The sequence below is a fragment of the Macaca mulatta genome, chromosome 6 (genome assembly GCF_049350105.2).
Source record: "Macaca mulatta isolate MMU2019108-1 chromosome 6, T2T-MMU8v2.0, whole genome shotgun sequence".
Classification (NCBI taxonomy): Eukaryota; Metazoa; Chordata; class Mammalia; order Primates; family Cercopithecidae; genus Macaca; species Macaca mulatta.
The window spans coordinates 39,890,805-39,917,351 of NC_133411.1; the positions used below are offsets into that span (position 1 = coordinate 39,890,805).

Genomic DNA, 26,547 nt, shown 5'->3' on the forward strand with positions numbered 1-26,547 from the left:
GGCGAGCCCACAAGGACTTGCCATCTAGCTGGATAAACAAAACAAAGACACCTGAAACAATCAGGGGCCACCATTAAGAAATAGATAAAGGGTCAAAGCAGTGATTCTCAAGCTTGATTGCACATTAGCATCACCTGGGGAATTTTTCAAAGTCCTGATGCCCAAGCTATACTCAGACCAATTAAATCAGAATTTCCAGAGGCAGGGCCCAAGCATCAGGATATTCTAAATCATCCCAGGTAATTTTAGTATGCAGCCAGGGAAGAGAATCACTGGCTCGAACAATCCCGACAGCTTGATGGGCAATCTCAATTCAAAGAGTTAATTTGCTCCCATTTTTTCCCAAACACAAGTACTTGGAAAGCCTCATCTTGTCCACATTTTTCTTTTTTTTTTTAATCCTCATCCAATCATTACTTTTTAAAAGCTCTCATTGATTAGACCTTCACTGTGTGCCAGGCTAGACACTTCTCATGCATTACCTCATTGTCCTAACACAATAATCCTATTAACCTGTACCATAATTAACCCTACTTTACAGATGTGGAAACTAAGATCAGGAGAGATGCAGTCATTTGGCCAAGATGACACAGTTAATGTGCAATAGATCTGGGACTTGAGCACAGGCCTTCTGACACAGAGCCCACAATCTCTGGCCTGTGAGGCATCCTGGTGTCTCACGTGCCACCCACAAATTTGAGGGCAGAAATTTCTCTAACATCTCACCACCAGCACCACAGCCTCCACCTCCTCTAGCATCATGATTCAAATCCATGCTGGTCATTTTTATAAAATATAGATTTTTGTTTTGCTTCAATGCCCCTACTCTAAGAGATTGACTATCCCCTTTCTCTGCCTTTTCTCACTTAAAAATTGTTAGCACAGCATACGGCAAAGCGTGGTTCTCACTTGCCATGTATCCATCCTAGTCTTCCAGAGCACATTTATTTTGCTCTCAAAAGTCTTCATCAAACAAATTTGCGTTTTCTTTTCCTTTCTAAGGCCAAAGTCCCTATTATGGATGTATTAATTATCTACTGCTGTGTAGCTATATCACCAGAACTTTACTAGCTTAAAACAGCACACATTTATTATCTCACAGTTTCTATTGGTCAGGGATCCTCCACCTAGGATCTCATAAGGCTGTAATCAAGGTGTTAGTTGGGGTGGGTCTTAACTGAGAAAGAACCCAGTTCCGAGCTCATTCGGGTTGCTGGCAGCATTCAATTCCTTGCAGTTATAGGACTGAGGGCTCCCATTTCTTGTTGACTGTTGGTCAGAGACAGACTCTCAGCTCCTTGCCACACCATACTCTCTGTGGGCAGCTCACGATGCTGCAGCTTTCTTCTTCAGAGGCGGCAGAGGAAGGTCTCCTCATGAGGTAGTAATTACAATTGTACAAACGGTGGTCACCTACATATAATTACTTTTGCTGTATTGTGTTGATTAGAAGTAAGCCACAGGGCCCACCCACACTCAAGGGAAAGGATAAGGGCACGATAAGGGTGCGAAGATCATGAGGCCACCTTAGAGACTGTCCTCCACAATAGGTTATGGATGCCTTTCTGCCACTCTGTCTGAATGTTTTCTCTTTTTTTTCTATCTCCACTCTCCCCGGTTCTCAGTCTTCGCCCAGGTTGCCCCCGGGTTTGGAATGCAAAGGAAAGTGACATTTATTCCATCCCCAACCCTTACTCTAAGGACAGGGAAAGCCATTTGGGTGGAAAACCTTCATTGTCAGTGAAGGTAACACAATATGACAATGTAACCCAGAGCAGGGAGAGGCCAAGTCCCTCCCAAAAAGTTTACAGCACTAAAAACAGGTTTCAATACTATTAAAGGGTTTCAGCACTAGTTTGCATGAAATAGAGCCAAATGTATGCAAATAGAAGGAATATGAGTTTTTCATGCAAATCAAACAGGTATATTTAGAAGGAAAATAATCCTTGTTATAATGAGGTGACTTTAAATTTGGAGATTCAGAGAGAGAACTAGTCACAGACCAGAGTAAAAGCCCTTTCATTCTTTCCCACGGGTCAAAGCTGAGTCCTATACGTATACAAACCCTCTCCAAGCCAGTGGTCTCAGAGGCCGGAGTAATAGACATGGGCCAAGGAGAAAGATCACTGGAGATGATGACTGAGGTTTCAAGACACTAGAAAGAACCAAACGGTGTAGGACTTGATTATTTTCCTATGCAGTGGTGGGCTTTATCTTAGCAAGAGAAGTAGAGGAAGAATGATGAGATAATACAGATGCTCCTTGACTTACAGTGGGGTTACATCCTGATAAAACCATCATTAAGTTGAAAATATCGTAAGTCAAAATGCATTTGATACACCTATTGAACATCTTAGCTTAGTCTCATTTACGTTAAACGTGTTCAGAACACTTAATTAGTCTAGAGTTGGGCAAAATCTTCCGACACAAAGCCTATTTTATAATGAAGTGTTGAATATCTCATGTAACTTACTAAAGACGGTACACAGCAGAGCATTGGTTGTTTACTCTTGTGATCACATGGTTGACTAGGAGCTGCAGTTCACTGGCACCACTCAGCATCGAACGAGAGTACCCTGTTGCTTTCTACTGAATGTGTATCACTTTCATACCCTCTTGAGGTCCAAAGATTGTAAGTCAGACCATCATAAGTCAGGGACTATCTATATATCCGAATTGGTTTCAGCTGTAAGAAACAGAAATTCCTGAGTGCAAGTGACTTAAATAAGAAAGATTATGTCTATCTCATGTTTAAGAGGTCTGGAAGCAGCCAGAGCTGGGCTGGTAAACAATCCATGGGGCAGAGAGTCTTCTTTAACTTTATGCCACATACACTTTTCATTTCCAAGGTAACTTCATGGTCCAAGTGGCTGCTGGAGCCCCAGTCATTACATCTGTCTCCCAGTCAGTGAGAAGGAAACGGAGAGAAGAAAAACACCTACTCTTCCACTGAAGGATACACTGTGGAAGCTGCACATACACTTCTGTTAATATCCCATTGCCCAAAAGGGAGTCACAGAACCGCACCTAGCTGCAAGAGAGGTTGGGAAGTGTTGTCTTTATTGGGGGCAGCTAAGCATCCAGATAATCATCAGGGACTTAAAAGTGGGGTAAATGTCTACGGGTGGACGACAGTCTCCAGCTAAGGTGTGGTGGACATAAAGACGCACCACCCAGCTTCCACATGCAGGAAGGCCCCATTGCCCCACCCGTCAAGGGTGCAGGTGGTGGACAGCCTTCGCCTCTAGCCCTTCAGGTCTGCCTCAGCTGCAGAGAGATGCCTGGCCCAAGGGTTTGCTGTCCCGCAGGCAGCCCACATTCAATGGCTGATCGAGGTCGCCGCGTAGGGGCCTCCCTTTTAGCCCAGCATGGAACAGTTCAGGTAGGCCATGTAAGCTCCACAGCGCCCCTTGCGGTTGACTGAGGTTGCTATTGGTCACTTTGAAGTTCTTCATCCCAATCCTACTCTGTTCCATCCTTTTTCCAGATGTTGACCCCAAGGACACTGCCTGATAAATATCCTGTGCTCTTAACTCTGTCTCAGAGTCTGCTTCCCAGGGAACCCCACCTGCAATAACAGGGGGAATGAAGACTTAAGAGAAACAACTGTAAGATGTAAAGAGAGAAGAGTGAGGAAATAGGGAAGTTCATAAAAGACTCTGGAGTAGTCAGAGTTCTCCAGAGAAACAGACCTATTGGATGGGGATATACCGATGGGATGGAGATCCATGTACATATATAAAGAGAATTACTATAAGGAATTGGCTCACGCAGTTATGCAGGCTGTTACAGTGTGGACTGGTAGGCTCGGGACTCGAGTTACCATCCCTTCTTCAACTATCCTTACCCATATTTGACCTCCCAGAACTCCTTTTTGTTCTGTGTAGATCTAAGTTAGATGTAGGTTAGTGTTATTTCTATCAGATACTGGCAGCACAACTTCAGTGATGTCTATTCCTTAAGATGAACCTACAAGGGCCAAGGCTGGTTCTGCGGCCTATGTACGTTCAAAAAAGTTGAGACCTTTTCGTATCATTAAAGGTACATTTTTACCATAAAAATGTAGGTGATACAGTAACTTCCCCGTCCAAAAAAATATCTACTGTATATACTCTGTGAACGATAGTGGGAGATCTGGAAAATCAATTGCTTGCCCTGCATTTCCAGGATGTATCCAAAATACAATAAAAGAAACTTAGAAGACTTGAAAGATGGTTTAGAGCTGAGCAGGCTTGCACTGATTAAAAAGCCCAGTCCCCCTGGGAAACTGAGACTCCAAGAAATAACATGATATGTCCACACCCAAACAGCTAGTTAGTTGTGGAGCCGGGTTTTGAGCATAAGCCTCGACTCCTGTGATAGAATGTAAACAGTACTCAGGTTTTCTTGACTTCTTATTTCCATTCAGTGAAGGCATCATTTTTACAAAAACAATGTCACATGCAAATGGGACTTTCCAGTGTTTGCTGATGGATTGGCAAACAGTACTTAGATTCTCACTGAAACCCAAGTTTTCTTCTCACTACATGCACAATGGGATCATCAGTTCCCTTTCCCAGGCACAGAGCAGGGAAGAGAGTTCTGCTAATGGGTCCCAGTTCCTTGGGGTCAGCCCAAATTGCCCCAAGCTTTAGGGATTTGCAGTACCAGACATTTGATTGGATTATTCAGTAGTCATCTCCTCTCCACCCCCAAACCCCTGTCAAAAGCGCAATAAGGCACATCAAAAAGGCATCTTTAGAAAGAAGTTTTAGTATACCTTCTGGAGACAAAGCTAAGCTTCCGGGGTTGCAAACCAACAGTGGCTCTCGTAGTCCCTCCCTCCAGGAAAATTAATAATACATGAGGATTTTCAGGAATTGCTAGAAGTATGCTACCCACTCTTTCCAGATTTCCTGGAAGAAGACTGATTTCTGTCTGACAAATAAGTTCATTAAGCATGTAATGAAAATTTAATTTGATTTTCAGACCTTTGCGAATGTATCCTATTCATCAACCCATTCGTGAGAAAAAAGAATCCTTTGATGGACCTTGTGTCCTGATGCTTTGTTTGGAAATGCAGGGGCTGCAACCCAATGTAAAGAATGAGCTGAAGACAAGAAAGCAACCTGAGCACCTCCATGCTGGCCTGGTCTCGGCTTCTCCCACCTCCACCCAGCCCCCACGTCCTGGACGGCAGGCAGGGCAAACTTCTGTGCTTCACTCAACACACATGCATGGGGAGCATTCTTTCTTCCCACAAGGCAAATTTCATTTTTGCAGAAAATGTGTCTGACTCACTTTCTCCTCTGAGGGTTACGAGATGTCCTGCTGTAGGTCACAAGGTCAGCTGAGTCATGAATGCCAAATTGCCGGCTGTGCTCATCCAATCATATTTAACATTCAGAAGTGCCATGAAACCCCCATACCCACAAAAACAGCTTAACTGCAGGGCCCAGACCAAATCAGTATTGGGGGGGGGGTTCTCCCAATACTGTTCTCTCAGACATTTTCCCCTGAACCCCAATCTTCACCCCCCAACCCTCTGGTCATCATCTCCTATCATCCTTCCCTCCTCTCCACCTTCTGTCTCTCTGTCCCTGCATTTCCAGTCTGGTTAAATCTGAGTTTCGACCGGGAACGGTGGCTCACGCCTGTAATCCTGGCACTTTGGGAGGCCGAGGCACGTGGATTATGAGGTCAGGAGTTCAAGACCAGCCTGGCCAACATGGTGAAACCCCGTTTCTATTAAAAATACAAAAATTAGCCGGGCATGGTGGCGGGTGCCTGTAATCCCAGCTACTCAGGGAGGCTGAGGCAGGAGAATCGCTTGAACCCAGGAGGCGGAGGTTGCAGTGAGCGGAGATCGTGCCACTGCACTCTAGCTTAGGCGAGAGTGTGAGACTCTGTCTCAAAAAAAACCCCAAAAAACTGAGTTTCAATGTGCAGCGTGATTTATTCTCTTTCTCATGATTGCTGTCAATTCCTGGCTGCATGAACGAGGATCTCGCCAACAATCCTGAGCCAGAGCGTTCTGAGCTCCCCACCCTTTCTTCCTGTCACCTTCCGATTCATTTCCTGTAAGCTGTGACCCTTTCTTGGGAACATTAATTAGCCATGATGCTTTTTTATCAGAATTCTAGGAAAACGATACCGGTATGACTCACACTTCTGCTGTTTAAACAGTATTTACTATATTTGAGTGCGGCAGATGAGCTTTTTGCAGCGTGCTTACTATATAGATTTATGACCTTCTATAACCATTCTGGGAAAGAAAGAAAAAAACATGCATCAGCACCACTTAATGAGGCTTTACCATATCATTCAAACTCTTAGAGTGAAAACATATGGGATGCAATATCTTTAGATGATCTCATAAAAGCCTTTATTTAGGAATATAACACATTTCTTTTGTGATGCTAGTTTTAAGGATAAAGTTAACACCACCCCCAGAAATTATATTCTACCACTCCTTGCTTGATAAGAGGGTGATTTTACAATCTACACTGTAGCTATCTAAGGATTTTACAAACTATGCAATCATGAGCTGTATTAAATAAACTATGTAAATCTATGTGGACCAGGGTCTAAATTAATTCAGGCCAAAATAAATCAAACCTTAGCTAGACCATTATTTAATTAAAAATTGAAAATATGACTCATGGCACTTAAGTTTACTGATGTTTACTGCCAAAAGAAGCATTGTTCCTGGGACAGAGATAAATGCAGGAAGGGCTGATAGATTCCTCAAGGTTGAAACAGAGATATTGAGATGGACATGGCATCATACACATTCCTACAATTGCTCAAATAAATATCTTTTCGATGAGTATCAGAAGTGAACTCAAAATAGAGTCACAAAGATCCATAGATATATGTTTTTATTCCCAGCTTCTTCTCTCTCTAATTTTGGAGTTTTGTGTTTTTCCTTGCCTTCTTGTGACTATATATGTCATATATACGTTAATATATAATCTCTATATATGAACTTTTTGGTCAATTTTTAAAAGCTGTTCTCCTTCCCATTTTGACTTTTAGGTATTACTTATATATTTTCTCCCTTCTATCTGCTTTCTGGAATCTGTCCTCTGACTTGCAATGTTAAGAGCATTCCTACTTGTGTCTCCTGTGCTGTGCAGGTCTGCATGTTTATGAAACTTCCTTCTTGGAATATATGGATGATCTTTCACCTGGCTGAGGCTCCTCCTCCTCTTGTGTCCTCAACAAGGACCTGGGGCCACTGTCAGGGCTGCCCTCAGCATGATGCTAATTTCAGGGAATGCTGGGTGGGGTAGGAATACGTTTGAACCCCAACCAGGACCCATGGGAGGACTAATATGTGGGTGTTTAGGCAGCTATCAGGACAGTATTTGAAATCCAGATTTTCCGGGGCATGAGGCCTTGGCCATCATGGATCTGGGTCGGATTCCCAGGCTGCAGACACTGCAGGCGGGAAGGAAGCCGTGGTTCCTCTTGCAGGCGCCAAGGCAGTGAAGTCGCCTCCTCTATTCTTGCTCCCTGCAGCCCTCGCCACCCCGCCCAGTCCACGACCAGCTCCTCCCTGGGGATCTCTCCGAGCAGCGCCATTTTGCAATGGATTGATCCTCCAACATTTCCAAGTAAAGCTTTTCTGTCATATTTGTGTTTGGGGAGTCTCTAATGTTTTAAGGCCAAGAAATCAGTAATTTGGCGCTTCAGGCCTCTAGCTGGGTGGGAAAGGGGATTCTCTTGCTAAGTCAGTAGGTGCCTGGGTGTCCTCCAAACCCCATAGGGTTTGTGGGACCTGTGCCACCCCTCCTACAACAGGGCCTCCCGTTCCTCCACAACAAGCTGGCTCTGAGAGCTGCAGGATGGAGAAAGGTTGTTCTGGCCCCTGCCAAGGCTGGGAAACATCGGGGCTCTCAGGAAGCACAGGGATTGGGATTTCCCCACACATTAACCTTGTGCGGGGGATGGGGATGGAGTTGGTGCAAACCTTTGAATTATTGTCCCTTTCTTTCACTCTTCAATATGAGCGTGAGCCTCCCTCCCCAAATACATGAACAATTTTTAGGAGACTTAGAGAGAAACGCAATATTTAGGATCAAGTTTAAGATTCCCCAGAATTTCCCTCAAGAACGGCTAGAGCACATGGCCAAGAATCCCCTCACTACCAGCTGTGATCAATCAGGAAAGGGGAGGGGGCATCTCCTAACATGACAGAGGCGAGTCTTGGCAAACGGATCTCACCTCCTGTGGGCTGGTCTGATCCTAAACTCCAAGGGAACCGCAGAAGCCTTTCTTCCTGCCTCACAGGAGGAGGCCGCCGGGGAAGTCAAGGAAGACCCATGCATTAGCCTATGGCGCCACCTAGCAAAACCAGGGGGTACTTAAGAAAGATGGAGCTGGGAGGTTGTGAGGTTTGTTTTGGTTTGGTTTTTTTCCACAACCAGAAAAGGGGGTTTCCATTTCATTCACAGAGTTCTGGGAAATGGAATTTGTATAAAACATTTTTTGGTCATGATGGAAAACATTTATTTGACTCTAATGAGAGAATCTGACCCAAAGGCAATAGTAATCAAAATCTACAAGGACAAGTGCTTGATTCTCTAAACTTGTTTTTTTTTTGGTTTTGTTTTTTTTCTTCTAGTAACAGCTGTGACTATGCAGTTTTTGCTTCAAAAAGAACTTGATTCTATCTTAAGTTAAAGATTTTTTTAAACTGGTGAAAGAGCTACGGTTCCCTGGTTTTCTTTTCTTCTGTTTCTTTTCTTCTCCAAGTCAGAGTTACTTCTGGGCGATGTCTTCATGTCCAGAAGGGAAGAGGGGCTCATCAAGGACACGATGCTACAGACAAACAGGTACGGTTGTGTCAAGGGACATTCTGACAATTTTATGATGTCACTTTGCCCCTTTGGGGTCTGGAAAGTGAACGGTGGCTTCCCTGCTCCCACACGTCAGCCCCATGAGGAGACACTTGGTGTACGTGCTGAAAATGCAGCACACGCAGCCGGACACGGTGCCTCATACCTGTAATACCAGCACTTTAGGAGGCCAAGGCGGGCGGATCACCTGAGGTCAGGAGTTCGAGACCAACCTGGCCAACATGGTGCAACCCCATCTCTATGAAAAAAATATAAAAATTAGCTGGGCGTGGTAGCGGGCACCTGTAATCCCAGCTACTCAGGAGGCCGAGGCAGGAGAATCGCTTGAACCCAGGAGGCAGAGGTTGCAGTGAGCCGAGATTGTGCCAGTGCACTCCAGCCTGGGCGACAGAGTGAGACTCTGTCTCAAAAGGAAGGGAGGAAGGGAGGAAGGGAAGGAAAAGAAAGAAAAGAAAGAAAAGAAAATGCAGCACACCCAAAACATCCTTGGAGACCACATCCAGAACACTGGAGCAGCCCTTCCCATCTGAAACACACAAATCTTTGTGGAAACAGAGACACAAGAATGCCTCTAGGTTCCAGGCGAAAAGTGTTTTGATAACAGCACTGAGAAGAGACAGTCTTTGCCTTTTAAAGGGTTAGGGGAATACAATGGTTGTCAATATGGGCTCTGGAGACAAACGCCTGGGGTTGATGCTTGCTTCCCTATTACTTAAACTTCAATAACCTTAGTTCTCTATGAAATGAGGATAATTCATAGGGTTTTTGTGAAGTTTAAATGACATAAACCATATAAAGTGCTTACAATAAGACCTGGCACATGCAGGCACTTAATTTAAATGTTAACTAGTATTTAACCTTACTAGAATTTAAAGGAACAAACCCAAGTTTTCTCGCATCCTAATAAACCAGTCATGTTTTTTGATCCTACCTGAAACGGTCTTTGTTAATTAGCGTAGCGTACGTATTGTGCCTGTGTAGCAACCCTCAATGGCAGTTTCTTTTTGATACCCCCACATTGGCAGCAGAAGCAGGAGCAGGTATCCAGCTTTTAAAAATTCTTTTAGGAGAAAAGCATTCAAAAAAGTTTGAAGACCACTGCTCTATCTCAAATGGATGCTGAATTAATGCAGTTGACCGATTGATAATCAAGGTTATTTTTGTTCACTTGCTTTTTCATGTATTACATTTTAAATTTCTTAAGTGCAAGGATCCTGCCTGGCTACCCTATAACCCCGAGCAGCAAAAAACTGTTATGTAATTTTATATGAAACACCTAGACTAAACACCTAGACTATTTGAAAAGTGGTGCCTTTTCTTAATCATATTAATGTGACCAAGAGTCACCTATTATTAGTCAATTGAATTGACACTATAGGCAAACAAAAACAAGGATTAATTTTTGGAACCATCTTTTAAGGGCTAGACACTGTGTATCATCATTGACTCTGGTCTGTTACTGTGTTCAACCAATGCCTCACAAGAATCAAGTTACAACACAACATTATGAACAGCCCATTTCTTATGATGTGGCAAACTGATACCTTTTCTCACAAGGCGAGTGCCTAAAGAATTTACCGGAAAGCCTTTGACAGTGATTAATGCCAGTGAAATAGCACTTTATTGTTAGAAGACATGGGATACATATCAACATACAAAACTTAAAGCCGGAGCCAAAGTGCAGTGCTTCCTTGAGCTTCATTGACCAAGATAAATGAGGTCGTGCTCAGGCATTGGTGGTGGGAAAAATGGCTTGACAAATCTCCTATGTCCAGTATCTCCAGACTTCACGTGGCTTTTTATTTAGGCCTAATTAAACTGCAAAAAAAGGAATATTAATTTGATCTAAGAGCAGAGTAGTCTACATTCTTCCTATTTTTTATGTTCATCCTGCACCCATATTTGTATAATCACACATTCTCATCTGAATTGGATCAAGAGTCTTTGTTCTGAAAAATTATTACAAATTCTTTATGGATAGGAAGACATGGATAGACGTACTGAAGACAAAAGACTTTTTTTGACTGCTATATTCTATTGTATTTGCTTTCAGGTCTAGTTGCAATGTTTTGTACTGAGCACACCAGAAATACAAACTTCACTGAAATTGCAATAGCAATTCATTGTACTTGTGTAATAGTAATAGCAATTCCTGAGATCTTCTGATTTGGGGTACAACCCTTTGTAGGTGAAAACTCTGTTCATGGCAATTTGAGCATAAACTCTCCTTCCATATTGTTATTAAATTCTGATGCACTGGAGCTGGGAAAGAAGCACCAGCTTCATGCAACTCCGTACCAAATCAACCCCCTGCCTCTGATATGCTACAATGATCTAATGAATTATAATGCTCTACATATGATCTATTTAGCTGCAAAATGTTATCAGGTATATAAGCACATAACCTTGAAGACACATGACTTTATATATTTAATATAATCCTAATAAAAATTTCCATGAGCTTCTTGGGAACCCTGGCAACCAATCCCAAAATGAATATGAAAGAGCCAAGGACCAAGAAAATACATGACACTCAAAAAGAAGAACCCTACAGGAGATCTTGTCCTCCAGATACTACAATTGTTCTAGGGCTATAGCAATTAAGATAGTGTGGTATTGGGAAAAAACATATAGATGGACCAGAATATAGAATCCAGAAACATAACACACATGCATAGAAATTTTTTTTTCCTTAGAGCTGGCATTGCAGACACTTGGAGGAAATACTAATTATTTCAATATGTGGTTATGGGGAAAACATATTACTCATGTGTTAAAAATATAAAATTGGACCTCTTATATCACACAAAAAGCCAATTTCTGGTGTATTAAATACTTAAATTTGAAAAGCAAAATTATAAAATTTATCAAAAATTAATACACATTGATAATTTTATAGCTTCCTAGTTTATAAAGACTTTCTAAATATATATATTATAAATAGAATGATTCTTAAAATGAGATCAACCACATTAAAATTAAGAGTTTACATTCCCAAAAATACACTGTAATGACCAACCTGGGAAACAGTAGGATGCTGTCTCTACAAAAAATTAAAAATTAGCTGGGCATGGTAGTACACACCTATAGTCCCAGCTGCTTGGGAGGCTGAGGTGTGAGGATCACTTGAGCCTGGTAGGTCAAGGTTGCAGTGAGCCATAATTGTGCCACTACACTCCAGCCTGGGCAAGAGTGAGAGCCTGTCTCAACAAATAAAAAATAAAAATAAAATACACTGTAATGAAAGTAAAAAATAAGTGTCAGAAACTGGGAGAAGGTATTTATAACATAAAGAATTAAGTTCCAGAATATACAAGGAACTCTATAAACCTGTAAGAAAAAAATGAACAATACAACTGATGAATGAGCAGAAATGTTACATATGTGTTTCACAGAAGAGAAAGAAATGGCAAAAAATACATGGAAAATGCTCAATCTTACTAGAAATTGGGGAAAAAATTAGAACCGCAATGATCACATGCCATTTTACACTTACCACACACATAAGAAGTAAGAATCCTGACAATACCTGATGCGAATGAGAATGTGCAGCAGTGGTTACACCACTTTGGAAAATAAGTCAGCATCATTTAGTAAATACAAAAGGTAGCTGAACTCTCTGACCCAGAAATTTCACCCCTAGGTATATTCCCTAGAGGAATTCTTGCACTATTTACCAGGAGGCATGTAAAAGGATGTTTATACCAGCACTGTTTGTAATTGAAAAAAAAAAAAAAAACAAACTGAAAACAGACCAAATGTTGATAAACAAAGGAATAAACTAGCTGTATTCACAATGAATACATAAATGAAGAAATCAAAAAGCTACAGATGGCTGGATGTAGTGGCCCATGCCTGTAATCCCAGCACTTTGGGACGCCAAGGCAGGCAGATCACCTGAGGTCAGGAGTTCAAGAGCAGCCTGACCAAGATGGTGAAACCCCGTCTCTACTAAAAACACAAAAATTAGCCAGGCATGCTGGTGGGCACCCTGTAATCCCAGCTACTTGGGAGGCTGAGGCAGGGAGAATTGCTTGAACTCAGGAGGCAGAGGTTGCAGTGAGCTGAGATTGTGCTGCTGCACTGCAGTCTGGGCAACAGAGCAAGACTCCATCTCCAAAAAAAAAAAAAAAAAAAAAGAAAGCTACACAGATGAGGTTTAGAAAGGAAATGTTGAGTAAAAAAGCCAGTAGTAGAAGAATATATGCAGAATGACTCCATTTACATAGCATTCAAAACACACAAAATTAAACAATATATTTGGAAGGATATAAATACATGAATTTAAAACTATAGAGAAAAGCAAAGAGATAATGAATACAAAAATCTAGTTCGTAGTTGTCTCTGATGGGAGAGGGAGAGGGGAGAGGTTGGGAAAGAGTGCTTTAAAGCTTTCTAAAGTAATGGTAATGCACTCCTCAAGTGGGTGGTTGGTAATGAATGTCTGTCATATTATTTAACACCCCACCAAGTGTTTTAAGCTCTTTATTTTGAAATAATTTCATACTCATATAGAAATTTCAAATAGAAATTTGAGTTCAGTAAGTTCATTGAACACAATGAGTTCCTATGAGCCCTTCATCCAGCTTCCCCCAATGATATAATCTTACATAAGAACAGTTCAATTCACAACACCAGGAAACTGACATTGAACTAAATGGCAGACTTTATTCAGATATCACTAGTTTTTACATGTACAATTTTTGAGAGTGTGTATGTAGCTCTTTGACATTTTATTGCATGTATAGATTCCTGTAATTGCCATCACAATCAGAATCGAGAACTGATCCAATTAACACTAAGAAACAATTTCCTTTCTCTTGAGTGTCCTACCCTCCTCCCAGCCCTAAGCCCTGGCAACAACTTATCGGCTTTTAACACTATAATTTTGTTACCCTACATTATATTTTAATGTTTTTTAGTATCTATTTACATTTTTTTTTTTTTTTGAGATGGAGTCTCACTCTGTCACCCAGGCTGGAGCGCAGTGGCGCGATCTCGGCTCACTGCAAGCTCCGCCTCCCGGGTTCACGTCATTATCCTGCCTCAGCCTCCCGAGTAGCTGGGACTACAGGCGTGTGTTACCATGCCCAGATAATTTTTTTGTATTTTTAGTAGAGACGGTGTTTCACCGTGTTAGCCAGGATGGTCTTGAACTCTTGACCTCAGGTGATCTGAGGTCAATCCCTCCCACACACACACACACACACACACTCAGTTTCAGAAGAGAAAAATGCTTAGGACCTGTGAAGATGATCCTTACATCCACCATTAGCTCTCTTGGTGAAATTTTCCCAGGCTTACTCAATTACAAGTAATTTCATGTTCACCCAGTTCACTTCCTTCACCCGCTCCTATAAGACCAAAGATAAAGGTGTGCACACATTTTTTTTATTCTCTGGGGGGTCATCTTAGAATCAAAAGACCACTCTGTTTTCCCAAACCTCCCCGTAGCCAGGAGTTTGTCATTTTTTTTTCATATTTTCAAAGAATCAAAGTTTGACTATATTGATACTTTCTATAGTACATCTGTTTTCTGTTTCCTTAATCTTCAATCTTATCATTGGTATATCCTACCTCCTTAATAAATTTAATTTACTGTTCTTTATCTCAGACCTCTGCAATGGGGAAGACATTTATTACGTCTCTGTTTCAGAGGATAAAGCTAGCCCAGCCTGGGGAAGTTTTACCAAATAGATTAGACACAGGTGGAAAAATCACAGACACAATCACAGACACACCAAGAGTCACTGATCTTGACTGATCGAGCCTGACACTTAAGTCATGCTCTGCACTTTTCATTCCTTTCCCCTTAGGCTGGTTTGCTCCTGTTTTTGCAGAGTCCCTGGCAGATCTCAGGCTCCCTGACGTCTGGCTGCTCCAGACACAGCCAGTTTAGGTTGAAACTAAATGATCTCATTCACCTGAAGCTCAATGTAGTTGCCTGCCTTTCCTGGAATCCAACCCACCTCTTCCTTAATAAGATCCTTTTCCTCCATCCAGCATCCTGGGGAGAAAGCCTTCCCCTCCTCTAAACTTTTATTTAAAAACAAGCAAACAAAACGGCTTCCCATTTGGGCCCTTATGATTCCCCTTGATGCTTACTGCATTTTTCAAACCTGGTTCTAAACAGCCTCCACTCCTCACCACTATTTTTATTCTTTCCCCTGGTTCTCCTCTTTTGCCTGAGGTGTGCTTTGTTTGTTTTGTTTCCATTTTCAGTGCTCACCCAGGCATGTATAGGCAGACTCTGTTTTCACCACAATCAACCAGTTCTTGGAATCTTCCTTCTAAAGACAGTTATGTTTCCTTCTAAGAACAATGACAACATTGGGGATTGCATTCTTGAAGAAAGCTCAACAACAATTAAATGAGTTTATTAGTGTATTCCTTAGGATAACATCATGTGATTTGAAAACGGGTCTGTGGACAAATAAATCTGAGTGACAATGGATTTAACAGAGTGCTCCCCAAACTCTGACATGCAAGAATACTCAGATCTTTTTTGTATTACCACATACCTCCTTTTTTTTGGAAGGGAGGTTTCTATGGGAGGCATCTTGAGTGTAGAACAACCATTGAATTAAGATATGTATATGACAATAACATATCGTTTTTTAAGAAAGCAAAGTTAAGAGAGCTGAAAGTTCTGTTCTCCAACTTCTATGACATGAGCACAAACACATTCCATGTAATGAATATACTATTTGCTCTTAGATCCACCGTCCACCCTGCCACCTCCCCAAAGGGGCTTACCTATAAGGAACAGGCTCCCTTGTTCTTCATTCCCGTCTCTTCCTTGATCCCAAGAATACTCCCCACTAAACCTCCTGGATCCATCTCAGAATCTACTTTCCAGAGAATCAACCTATGACAAGAGTCAAACAAGTCTATATATTTTATGAGAAAGAGCAGCCTTTCTTTTTCCTCTCATTACCAGTTTTCCAGAGGCAATTAGTTTCAGCTCCTCTGATGTATTATTTGTGTATCTCTGGAAAAAATGTTTATATTGCTACTTTTTTTCTGTTTTAGGCATTACCATCAACTTAACTCTATGGAAACTGAAGATATTGCTCTCTTACACATACACACACACAGGGATCGAGAGAGAGAGAGAGAAAAAACACTTCCCATCTACCCACCCTCCCAGTAAACTTACAATCAGTACCCAGTAAACATGTTATTATGACAATACATAAATGAAAAAGAAAGCTCAACAATATAATACAATATGATTGCTTTTCCCCCTTACATTTTCTTTCCCTAAAGTGAATGTTTGTCTTGTTTTTCCATTTGCTTAGTTTTCTATGTATTTATCACTAATTTCCAAACACTCCCCCTATAAATCTCCTCTTTATATATTCAAACAAATTAAGTACACTATCACTTTTACTTTTTGGAAGATGTCTCTTCTAGAACCTTCTGGACCACGTTAATTGAACGATCGATACCTAGGATTGCCTACTGTTTTCTTGGAATTTCCTTTCCCATTAATTTGGAGACTTCCTTTACATCTTTCTTGCATTGAATCTCTTGTTTTGCTCTTTCTTGGTCTACTTCCTTGTTCTAGTGGAGCACATCCATTGGTACTTTCCTTAGAAAGGGTGCATGGTAGGTAAATTTTTTGAGATCTTGTTTATCTGAAAAATAGTTTATTTTACCTTTATACTTGGTTGATGTAGGAAGATAGTAGATCTAATGACTTCTCCTCCTTTATGCAGATGTCATTTTAAAAAAAAATCTCTTCTTCCTTTTATTGTATCTCTCTAGCTCCTAAGGTCTCCATAGTTAAAAAAAAAAAAAAAAAAAAAAAAGCCATGAATAGAGACTTTAATTCACAGGTTACAGATGTCCTTGGTTTAGAAATGTCTTCAGACAATATAGCTAAGTATCAATTTAGGTAATATGAGGAATTACTTTTGAAAGCCAACTTAATTTTTCAATTATTTTTTAAAGCTGAGTTCAATTTTACTTCATGATTTAATTTTAGATGTCTAGTTTTAAATATTTTTATTCCTAAAAAAATTATATTATGTAGATACTAATGAAGAATTCCAAATCTCCTTCTAAAATACAGAAGTAATCCTATAAAAAGTACAAAAGTCTAAAGATGTGCCACAGTAAAAGTTTTCATGTTATGGAATACTGTGCAGGCATAAAAAAGAATGATATCATGTGCTCTGTAGGAACATGAATGGAGCTGGAGACCGTTATTCTTAGCAAACCAGTGCAAAAGCCAAAGACTGCATGTTCTCAGCTTGGCCAACATGGTAAAACCCCATCTTTACTAAAAACACAAAAATTAGACAGGCATGGTGGCACATGCCTGTAATCCCAGCTACTCAGGAGGCTGAGGTGGGAAGATCATCTGAGCTCAGGAGGCGGAGGATGCAGTGAGCCGAGATCATGCCACTGAACTTCAGCCTCGGGGACACAGCGAGACTCTGTCTCACTGCCCCTCTCCACCCTCTCCCAAAAAAAAAAAAAAACAAAAAAAACCCAAAAAAACCCGCATGTTCTCACTTATAGGTGGGAGCTCAGTGATGAGAACACATGGACACATAGAGGAGAACAACACACACTGGGGCCTATGGGAGGATGGAAGGTGGGAGGAAGGAGAGGATCAGGAAAAATAACTAATGGGTACTAGGCTTAACACCTGGGTGATGAAATAATCTGTACAAGAAACCCCCATGACACAAGTTTATTCATATAACAAACCTGCACATGTACCCCTGAATGTAAAATAAAAGTTAAATTAAAAAAAGTTTTCATATTAGAATCAATATATAGAAAAATAGTTATATTAGATATTGCTGCATTTTATTTATTTATATACATCTACATACACATTTGTGTATATTTGTGTATATAGTATGCATGCACATATATAGCTAATGCATCCACATTATTCAAAAATAAGAATTGTAAAAGTATACAATGAAAAGTCTTTTTCCCCACCCAGTTTCCTAGCTCATAGAAAATGATTACTTGTTTTTTTGTGTTTCCTTCTAGAGATATTTAATGCACATACGACCAATTATTAGGAAACACATTGGTAATCTGAAAGGAGTTTAAGGAATAAATTATTCAAAATGGTTTGGACAGAGCAGAAGGAAATGACATGGAATGGTAAGGCATCATGCTACCTGATTTCAAATTTTATTACAAAGCTATAGTCGTCAAAACAGTATGGTATTGCCATAAAAACAGAGACAGAGACCAATGGGACAGAATAGAGAGCCCAGAGGCCAAGCTAAGAATTTAGTCAATTCATTTTCAACAAAGTTGCCAAGAACACACAATGGGGAAAGGACAGTCTCTTCAGTAAATGGTGCTGGAAAAACTGGATATTTACTTGTCATAGGATGAAACTGGACTCTTATTTCACACCATATACAAAAATCAACTCACAGTGGATTGAAGACTTAAACATAAGTCCTAACACTGTAAAAATCCTGGAAGAAAAGAGAGAAGAAAGGTTTTTGACATTGGGTTTGCCAATAATTTTGGGGGGTATGACACTAAAAGCACAGACAACAAAGTCAAACATAAATAAGTAGGACTACATCAAACTAAAAAATTCCTGCACAGGAAACCATATATCTGATAGGGGCTTAATATCCAAAATACATAAGGAACTCATGCAACTCATAACGTGATTAAAAGTTGGGTAAAGGACCTGAAGAGACATTTTTCCAAAGAAGACATACAGATTGCCAACAGGTATATGAAAAGGTGCTTAACATCACTAGTCATCAGGGAACTGCAAATCAAAACCACAATGAGATACAACCTCAAACCTATTAGGATGGACATTATCACAAAATCAAAAAATAATTAAGTGCTGGTAAGGATGTGAAGAAAACGATACAATTGTAAATTGGCACAACCATTATGGAAAACAGTATGGAGTTTCCTCCAAAAACTAAAAATAGAACTACTAAATGATTTAGCAATCCCACTTCTGGGTATATATCCAAATGAAATGAAATCAGTATCTCAGATATATCTGCACCACCATGTTCACTGAGGCATTATTCCCAATAGCCAAGATAATGAAACCAACTGTGTTCATCAATGGAAGAATGGTTAAAGAAAATGTGTGAATATGTGTATGTGTGTATATGTGTGTATATATGTATATGTATATATGAATATACCTATATGTATATATTATGTGTATATACACACAGGAATGTGTGTACATGCACATATACATACATGTAAACTATATATACGTACACATGCATGTATATATACGTTATATACATGCATACATCTATACACCTATATGCATGTATATACATACACGTGTATACATATGTATATATGCATGTATATGTATACACATGTATATACGTATATATGTATCCATATACATATGTACATGTACATGTGAGTATATGCATATGGATATATGTGTAGATATATGTATACGTACATATGTATACACATGTATATATACATATGTGTATATGTATATACATGTGTGTATACATATGTGTATATGTATATACATGTGTGTATACATATGCGTACATATGTGTGCACATGTATACATGTGTATGCACGTGTGCATGTACATGTGCACACGTACATATACATACACACTTGCATATATATGTATATGTATGTATTCATGTATGTGTACATACATTGATATCTATGTATATGTATGTATACATGTATGTATACATGCATTGGTATAGATGTATACATATGTATACATACTTACATGCATAAGTGTGTATAATATACACGTGTATATACACACACACACACACACACAGGAATAATATTCAACTTTAAAAAAGGAGAGCCTGCCATTTGCAACGACTTGGATGAAATTGGAAGACATTATGCTAAGTAAAATAACCCAGGCACAGAAAGACAAACGCTGCATAATCTTACTCATATATGTTATCTAAAAAAGTCTAACTCGTAGAAACAGAAAGCAGAACGGTGTTTGCTAGGGGGCAGGGGTTGGAGGAAAATGGGGAAATGTTGATCAAAGGGTACAACCTCACAGTCTGAAAATGCACAAGTTCTGGAAATCTAATGTATTGCATTGCAACCATAGAATAATAATATATTGGATATTTGAATTTTGCCAAAAGTGTAGATCAGCAAAAAACAGATATGTGAAGTGATAAATAGGTTACATAGCTTTATTTGGGGAATCATTTTACAGTATGTATATGTATCAAAACACCACGTTGTACATCTTAAATACATACAGTGTTTGTCAGTTATATCTCAATTAAAAATAAATAAAATAATATAATATAAAAAATTGACTAATAAATTACCACTAATGGCTGGGCAAGGTGGCTCATGACTGTAACCCTAGTACTTTGGGAGGTCGAGGCAGGCGGAACACTTGAGGCCAGGAGTTCCAGGCCAGCCTGGCCAACATGGCAAGACCCTGTCTCTACTAAAAATACATACACACACACACACACACACACACACACACACACAAATTAGCCAAGTGTGGTGGTGTATGCCTGTAATCGCAGCTATTTGGGAAGCTGAGGCATGAAAATTGCTTGAGCCCAGGAGGTGGAGGTTGCAGTGAGCTGAGAATTGTGCCACTGCACTCTAGTCTGGGCGACAGAGTGAGACACTGTCTCAAAAAAAAAAAACCAAAAAACAAACAAACAAACAAAAAAAACAGGACAAGTAATTTTTAGGAAAACAAGAAAGAAGTATCATATGGCAGTGAAAATTCGTAGTGATAATGAATTTTTTAAAATAGTAGGCAAGCCAGCAATGCTTAAAATGAGAGTTGTTTTTATCATCCCTAAACTTCCCTCAGTACACACAGGCCGCCACCACCACCACCACCACCACCTTATTTTCAATAAGTCACTTGGGAAATGCTGATGATAACAATATTAAATGTCTTGGAATTTAAGCACCTGGAACTTGGTGAGGAGGTGATGATAGAATGCTAATACCTTTTAAAGTTTGATAACTGGGTAGGCAAACTGTGACAGTGTGTGTTACAATACAAGTAGGAAAAAGAAGCTGATTTGAAGGAACATGTAAAGTTTAAAGTTCAAACTCCTTGATTATTAATAGATATTGGGGAAAAATATGATTTTGCAAAGATAATTAATTCCCTAGAAAATCACTCAAGAGCAATCATGGGAAGAATTAAAAAAACTGGCAGCTAAGCAGAATGTAGAAAACTCTTTTTGAATTTATTTAAAATAAATACAATGAAAATATTCCAATTACAGTTGGCTATTGAAGTGATATGTTCCGTGCCAAGTTTGATAAATTAATGCCTCTGTGGTTTACACGTTCTGACATTCACTGAAGATGATTCATCATGGTGATTTCAGTTGTGAATTGTGTCTAATCAAGAAACAACTGAATTTTCTCTTTAACAGCAATTTATACCCTATGTTTATTTACAATATAATATTCATCCTGAAAATGATATTGAATTTTGTGAAGTAATCATGAACTTTCAGAGATGCAAACTAAACTATTTACAGATGAAATGACAAGATGTTTCAGATTTGCTTTCAAATTACCCAGTGGAATGAAGGAAAGTGGGTCAGCATTTAGATGGCATAAGATTGGCTGGGACTAAATAATTCTTTAAGCAGGGTGATAACCACACGAGGTTCCTTATAGTATTTTTGATTACTTCTGCATATGTTTGAAATTTTCCATAATAAAAAGTTTTTGAAAAATACAATTAGACTCCTGAGATAAGAAGTTGGAATTGTGGTGGTATTGATTGTCATCATTTGAAGAGGACTGATAAAATTCAGAGATAAAATTCATCTCTCTGGTGTGTGGCACAATAAACCCCTTGAAAAAAAAATAAAGAAATCAAACTCGGGCAGAAACTAAGGGGATTTCAACCTACCCATCTTTATCCTCTGTTCACAGTAAGTTCTAAGATGTGGCTTCTCCTGGTAGTCTCAGTTACATGTTAGGTGCAGTGTGTGTATATATATATATATATATATGTGTGTGTGTATATGTGTATATATATACACTCTTACCTCTGAGTCGTATGTTTTCCTAACTCAGCTTAAGTGGTAAGACCAATTTGGGAGAAGTATTGTGTAAGAAGGAACATATCAATTTTTAAAATACTTTATTTAAAAAGAGCTTATTTCAAAGGTTTCCTGTTTTTGTCTGAAGCAATTATATACTTCAGCTGAAGCCGGGGTTCAAGGTTGGTGGGAGGCTTCTGAAAGTCCTTATTCATCTACACTTTGAAAAAAAAAATGCTCAAAATCAAACGTGTTTTTAGATGAAAAATTCAACAAAATGGTACTTTCACGTTTAATTTGGATGATTGAAAACCTGGTAATATAATAAAAGTTATTTCAGGCTGTGTGTCAATTTTATGTCTTTTTAAATGGTAAATGAGATTGAATGTATCCTCCCATGCCGGGAAATGTCGGTATTCAAACAAGACCTTTCTTTCATTTATTTTAGGTTTGTTTTTGTTTGTTGTAGTTTGAATAAAACAGAATTTTCAAAAGAAGAAACTGTGCAAGATAAAAACTGAAAAATTAGAAAGGGACTAGATCATCAAAGGCTTTAAATGATAAATTTTCATCTATATTTAAAGGAACTTTTAGTTGCATACACACGAGTGCCCAGCCTCTCTCCTATGATTTTTCTCTGCAGGAGCCAAGTCAATCTCCTGAAAGAGACTTCCTGCTTTATTCTGTGAATTGTCCGTTATTAATATCCACTCCCACCTGCTGTGGGTAGGTCACAGTCATCTCTGACGACAGCCTTAGAAGCAGCATGAACACAGAGAAGATGTCTCACAGGCAGGATCTGGAGCCCAAGAAAAATATTCTCAGCTTGAGATTTCTATCGGAAGTTGGAATAGACCTGGTCATCTTTTTTTTTTTTTTGAAACGGAGTCTTGCTCTGTCGCCAGGCTGGAGTGCAATGGCACGATCTTGGCTCACTGCAACCTCCGACGCCCTGCTTCAAACGATTCTCCTGCCTCAGCCTACCGAGTAGCTGGGATTACAGGCACGCACCACCATGCCCAGCTAATTTTTGTATTTTTAGTAGAGACAGGGTTTCACCATGTTGGCCAGGATGGTCTCGATCTCCTGACCTCGTGATCTACCCGCCTCAGCCTCCCAAAGTGCTGGGATTACAGGCATGAGCCACTGCACCCAGCTGATCTGGTCAACTTTTTACAAAATATTAATTCCCTTCCTTTTTCCCCTGGAGGATAAGTATACTTGCCTATTCCATTGACTTTGAGCTTGGCCAGGTATTTTACTTTGGACAACAAAACAGGAGCAGACATAAGAGCAGAAGCTTTCAATGTGGTGTGTGACATGGCTTCTCTCCTAAGCTTCTTTGATCTGTCATGGGAAGAACATGTCATGGATAACCATCAATCATGGACAATGTGGAGATCAGAACCCAATCTGAAGCTTGAAGAAAGCCCAGGTGACCTGCAGCCTGAAGCAGAGCTCCCCCAAATATCCCATAAAACTGTGAGCAAAAAACTATAAAGGCTTGTTGCAAGCCTCTGAATTTGGCAGTGGTGCTACAGTTTGAATATTTTTTGTCCTCTCTAAGATTTACATGTAAGAAACCCAACCTCAATGCCACCATGTTGGGAAGTGGGGCCCTTGGGGAGCTGTTTAAGTCATGAGAGCTCTGCCCTCATGAATGGATTAATGCCATCATGAAAAGAGCTTGTGGGAATGGGCTGTCTCTCTCTTCTGCTCTTCAGTCCTGTGAGGACACAGCAAGGCATCATCCTGAAACCAGAGACCAAACCTGCAGGTGCCTTGATCTTGGATATCCATCCCAGCCTCCAGAACTGTGAAAAATAAATTTCTGTTTTTTTATAAATTACCCAGTCTCCAGTAATTCTGTTACGGCAGCACAGGACAGACTAAGATAGCTGATTTGTTATGCAGCATTATTGCATTAACAGCTGACTAACATAGAAATCATCCACGCACACAAGAAATGTAAACATGAGAGCAGACGCATTTCCTAGAAAGAAGGCATAAAGCAGTGACTCAACCTGTTTATGGCTTATAGACTGTTTGTGGCTTGTGGCTTATAGACTGTGGTGGAGTAAAGTTTGTGTTCCCCCCACCAAATTCATCTGTTGAAATCCTAGCCCTCAAGATGATAGGATTAGTGGGTGGGGTCTTTGAGAGGAAATTAGGTCATGACAGAGGAACTCTCCTGGATGGGATTAGTGCCCTTATTAGAGAGAGAGCTCCCTCCATCCCTCCTGCATGTGAAGACATAACATGATGGCCATAGATGGCCATCTATGAACCAGGATGCAGGCTTTCACCAGACACCAAATCTGCTGGTACCTTGATCTCAGACTCCTCAGCCTCCAGAACTCTAAGAAATAAATGTTTGTTGTTTAGGCAGCCAAAATGGACTAAGACATGGATTTTATTGAAAATCTAATAAATGCCTTGATCAGATTCTTCCCCAAAATAGCTTCCTTGCATCCACCAGTCTCTTTTCAGATCTCCATACTATATGAGTCCATCTGATTGGCAGAATCTAAAATATGTCTGGAACTCAAGACACAAAGGAATTTAGGATATGTAGCTTTTTAGCTTTCCAGCCCCTAAAACTCAGGAGGAGGTTATGATCAACTTGAGTGAGCCAATCTACTCTTTCTAACAAACTGCCCTGTAAGTAGACAAGCAGTTTAGGGAGGAGAATGAGAAGATGAAGCTGGAGAGAATTAGGATGTCATAGAAATCATGACAAGAAATAATATGAGGAAGAAGGAAATGGTTAATTATTTAAAATAAGTGACGCAGAGAAACACCAAGTAAGAATGTAAAGTACTGCTGAATAATGTCAAAAGACAAGACATAGGAGAGAGGCTGGGCACTTGTGTGTATACAACTAAACGTTCCTTTAAATATAGATGGAAACTTATCATTTAAAGCCTTTGATGATCTAGTCCCTTTCTAATTTTTCAGTTTTTATCTTGCACAGTTTCCTCTTTTGAAACTTCTCTTTTACTCAAACTACAACAAACAATAAGAGCAATAACAATGTCCCTCAACACCAAAACAGGAGCTGCTTCATTGGTCGAAAGACGAGAAGGTAGAGACAATGACTCCTAGAATACTCTTTCCAGAGGTTGGTTGAGGAAGGAAGGGAACGATGTGATTACCATCCATGAGACCTTGTGTGATAGTGAATCGCTCCTCAGTAAGGGGTTGATAAACTCTGCTGTGGATGGACTAGAAAAGTTGCAATCTTTCTCCTTTGTGTCATTTAAAAAAAAAAATCCTCTCCCTGTTCTCTAAGCTAACAGGTCTTCTTCTTGGGTCTCGTAAATCATCTTGTGAGTGAACAGAAGTGATTCTCAGATTTGCTTTGCATCTTCTTGCTGTGGAATTATCCTCATCCACAGCACAGGAAAGTTCCCTGAAGCAGCTCTCTCTGTGCTCCACTTTTCTTCTTGCCTCATGATGCAACCTGTATCCCATTACCCCCAGGGAAGGCTGTCTCTATTATTCATCTTCTTTGTCCTAAAATCCACATTCATTTTTACATCATACTCACAGTCCTCAACCCCTACAGCTCTCTAAGTCAAATCATTCTTGGCTTCACGACTTTGGTAGATACTGCCAATAATCTCCCAATATCCATCTTCCCTTCTATTTTTTTCGTAAAAGAATCCCCAAGTTTTACATGAGCCCAGCTAGAGACTAATTTCTTGTCTTCTTAAGCAGCTAGATGTGACCATGTGATTCTGTCTGAACCAAAGGGACTCTCACTCGTGCCTTAGGTGATGGCTGGCTGAAGAAATCTTGGGGGCCATATATTGAGCATAATGAAGCTGTCCTACTGACCCAGGTTACTTATTCTGGACTGTTAAATGGGAGGGAGATAAATCCACATTTTAGGTAAGCCATGGTGTGTGTGTGTGTGTGTGTGTGTGTGTGTGTGTGTGTGTGTGTGTGTTTAACTTGAAGGGGATCAGGATATGCTACCCCAAAATATGCCACTTTAACAAAAGGTTTATTTTGTTCTGAAGGCAACTGAAAATCAACAGATGTAGAAGAGTTCTCCACCCTCCCTTTATCTGCCTAGAAGCTGGGCATGAGTTTCCCTTTGTTACGGTGTCTATCTCCTGTACCAGGAAGAAGAGAGCAACTTATATCACCAGAGATGGAGAGTTGGCACCAAGATAAATCTGCATAACAGACCTTAGGAAAAGGACCTTTATCTTCCATTAGTTTTCCCCATATATTTCCTACTTATGTCCCCATGATTTATCATCCCTTGAAGTTCAAACTTTCCTTTATTAAAAGTATATGTAAACTAGAAGTCTAACTACTTCTTTTCGGTGAACTCCTGTGCATATAAATATTAGCAAAAATGACATGCTTTTTCTCTCATTAATCTATCTTTTGTTAGTTTAATTCATAGGCCCCCAGATACTGAACGTAAGAGGACAGAGGAAAAGTTGTTTCTGACTCTACCCTAAACAATATAACGGTCACAAGACATATTGCTCTCCTTGATAACAGTGGCTGTATGGTCCAGCTGCCACACAATGTCCAAGACTGGTTTCACAATGACAACTGCATCTTTCACGAACAACTTCCATAACTTGTTGTCTGCCTATTAGAAGTCTCCTCTGACTAGAACGACATCGAAAGATGTTTCTCTTTTATATCTCATGACATCT

The 26,547-nt window shown here is 39.9% G+C and overlaps 1 long non-coding RNA gene across 2 annotated transcripts; it reads left to right on the forward strand.

Moving 5' to 3' along the window:
- Positions 1-8,376: 8,376 nt before the first annotated feature.
- Positions 8,377-23,713, forward strand: LOC144341311 (uncharacterized). Of its 2 annotated transcripts, XR_013418167.1 has the most exons (3): positions 8,393-8,819; positions 17,859-17,975; positions 22,509-23,713. It is a non-coding gene; the product is annotated as an uncharacterized LOC144341311 (long non-coding RNA). The 2 variants fall into 2 exon arrangements; XR_013418168.1 differs by lacking the exon at positions 17,859-17,975 and having other exon boundaries at positions 8,377-8,819.
- Positions 23,714-26,547: the final 2,834 nt, after the last annotated feature.